The sequence below is a fragment of the Lolium rigidum genome, chromosome 7 (genome assembly GCF_022539505.1).
Source record: "Lolium rigidum isolate FL_2022 chromosome 7, APGP_CSIRO_Lrig_0.1, whole genome shotgun sequence".
Lineage (NCBI taxonomy): Eukaryota > Viridiplantae > Streptophyta > Magnoliopsida > Poales > Poaceae > Lolium > Lolium rigidum.
In genome coordinates, this window is record NC_061514.1 from 75,777,827 (window position 1) to 75,780,947 (window position 3,121).

Genomic DNA, 3,121 nt, shown 5'->3' on the forward strand with positions numbered 1-3,121 from the left:
ACGCTGCCGCTACATGGTTTTTCATCAGATCTCATCACTGCTAGCTTCACCCGACTATAGTTCACCGTGGTCGCTTTGACGCTCTTTCATCAGATTACGATCAGCCTCGCTACCATGGAGGTGCTAGTGTTGTTTTCTAAGTACATCAGCTGTTACTTCGCGGTCATGTTGGTATGATATTCCGTCTTTCCGCCCTGTTTCTTTCCGGCAAATGTATTCACAATATTTGCAAGTGCCAAACTATGATTTCCATCTTGCAGGCATACCTCTGGTTACCACGACATTCTGGTTTTGCACTAATGCATACAGATTCTTTGCAGACTTAGACGTCCATCCAGCACGGGCATATGAATGCACGGATTATGAATCATCATTCAAGTCTACGGCAAACACCTACATTGAGTTCATATGTTCTCTCCGCACAAAGGCGGGTTTGTATGTCAATGACTTTGTAAATTCTCAAACATGCATGTGCACGACACCACAATTCGCATTCTGCTGCTAGGTGGTTTCCGCTAGACCTTGTGTACTTTCCCCATGACTTGGTGCTTTATCCAATGTACTTAGAGCTTTTGGGAGGCATCATAGCTTGGACGGAAAATCCAATGGAACCCGTCCTTCGAAATGAAGAGTTGGGGAGGGATCTAATCTGCAGCGACGTGGCTGGATCTCGCGGATCGTGGCGCAAGCGCTCACTCGCCACTTACAATGCCCCGTCGCGCATTTAAGTCGCTCTGCAAGGATTCAGCCCACCGCCTGCTGGGAAGGGAGCTGAGGCGGCCGGCCACGGCACATCGGCCGACCGGCTTAGCCAATGGCACGGCCCTTGAGGCGAAGCGCCCTAACGTGGGCCGGAGCGGCGGCGGGCGCAGCGTCGCTAGCTAGCTTGGATTCTGACTTAGAGGCGTTTCGGCCATAATCCGCGACACGGTAGCTTTCACGCCACCGGCTTTTCAACCAAGCGCGATGACCAATTGTGTGAATCAACGGTTCCTCTCGTACTAGGTTGAATTACTATCGCGACACTCGTCATCGTAGGGTAAAACTAACCTCGCTCTCACGACGGTCTAAACCCAGCTCACGTTCCCTATTGGTGGGTGAACAATCCAACACTTGGTGAATTCCGCTTCACAATGATAGGAAGAGCGACATCGAAGGATCAAAAAGCAACGCCGCTATGAACGCTGGCTGCCACAAGCCGCTTATCCCCGTGGTAACTTTTCCACACCTCTAGCTTCAAACTCCGAAGATCTAAAGGATCGATAGGCCACGCTTTCACGGTTCAGATTCGTACTGGAAATCAGAATCAAACGAGCTTTTACCCTTTTGTTCCACACGAGATTTCCGTTCTCGTTGAGCTCATCTTAGGACACCTCGCTATCTTTAACATGTGCCGCCCCAGCCAAACTCCCCACCCGACAATGTCTTCTGCTCGGATCAGCCCTGTAGAAACCGGCCTTGGAGCCAAAAGGAGGGGACTTGCCCCGCCTCCGACCCACGGAATAAGTAAAATAACGTTAAAAGTAGTGGTATTTCACTTGCGCCTGTAGAAGGCTCCCACTTATCCTACACCTCTCAAGTCATTTCACAAAGTCGGACTAGAGTCAAGCTCAACAGGTCTTCTTTCCTCACTGATTCCGCCAAGCCCGCTCTCTTGGCGTGGTTTCGCTGGATAGTAGACAGTGACAAGTGGGAATCTCGTTAATCCATTCATGCGCTCACTAATTAGATGACGAGGCATTTGGCTACCTTAAGAGAGTCATAGTTACTCCCGCCGTATATCGCGCTTGGCTGAATTTCTTCACTTTGACATTCGTAAGCATCGGCAGAAATCACATTAGCGCCGCATCCGCGAGTGACCATCGCAATGCTTTGTTTTAATTAAATAGTCGATTCCCTTGTCCGTACCAGTTCTCGAGTCGACCGCTTCATGCTCTGGAAAGCCTCCGGAGGGACGATTCCCGTCCGTCCTCTGCCGGCACGCTGGCACTCCGCTCTCGCCGCGTGAGCAGCCTCGAGCAATCCGCCGACAGCCGACGGGTTCGGGGCCGGACCCCGAGCCCAGCTCCTCGAGCTAATCCTTTTCCCGGGTTACGGATCCGCTTTGCCGACTTCCTTGCCTACATTGTTCCATTGGCCGTAGGCTGCCCACCTTGGAGACTCGATGCGGTTATGAGTACGACCGGCGTGGATCGGTACTCGGTCCTCCGGATTTTCATGGGCCGCCGGGCGCACCGACACCGCGCGACGTGCGGTGCTCTTCCGACCACCGGACCCTACCTCCTGCTGAACCGATTCTGTGGTTGGCAGGCTGCTGCGTAAAAGATAACTCTTCCCGAGGTTCTCGCCGGCTCTCCGGACTTCCTAACGCCGTCATCAACCGCCACATCCCGGCTCGGGAAATCTTAACCCGATTCCTTTTCGGGATGCGTGATCGCGCTTATCTCGCTGGGTTACTCCCGTCCCTTAGGATCGGCTTACCCATGTGCAAGTGCCGTTCACATGGAACCTTCTCCTCTTCGGCCTTCAAAGTTCTCATTTGAATATTTGCTACTACCACCAAGATCTGCACTGACGGCCGCTCCGCCTGGCTCGCGCCTAGGTTTTGCAGATGGCCGCCGCTTCTCCTACTCATCGGGGCATGGCGCTTGCCCGCATGGCCGGGTGGGTCGCGCGTCAGCCGCCATCCATTTTCGGGCTAGTTGATTCGGTAGTGAGTTGTTACACACTCCTTAGCGGATTTCGACTTCCATGACCACCGTCCTGCTCGTCTTAATCGACCAACACCCTTGTGGGTTCTAGGTTAGCGCAGCTTGGGCACTCGTAACTCCGGCTTCCGGCTTCATCCCGCACGTCAGCTTCCGCTTTACCAAAATGGCCCACTTGGAGCACCTGATTCCGTGGCGCGGCTCACCGGAGCAGCCGCACCATCCTACCTATTTAAAGTTTGAGAATAGGCCGAGGGCGTTGCGCCCGCGATGCCTCTAATCATTGGCTTTACCTGATAGAACTCGTAATGGGCTCCAGCCATCCTGAGGGAAACTTCGGAGGGAACCAGCTACTAGATGGTTCGATTAGTCTTTCGCCCCTATACCCAAGTCGACGTAACGATTTGCACGTC

At 53.3% G+C, this 3,121-nt stretch overlaps 1 non-coding gene across 1 annotated transcript in view; it reads right to left on the minus strand.

The window, feature by feature from the left end:
- Positions 1-643: 643 nt before the first annotated feature.
- The window catches only part of LOC124680028, a 3,354-nt gene continuing 876 nt past the window's right edge, over positions 644-3,121 (minus strand). Inside the window, exon 1 of the ribosomal RNA XR_006995432.1 lies at positions 644-3,121. This exon is cut by the window's right edge and continues 876 nt beyond it. This is a non-coding gene — a ribosomal RNA (28S ribosomal RNA).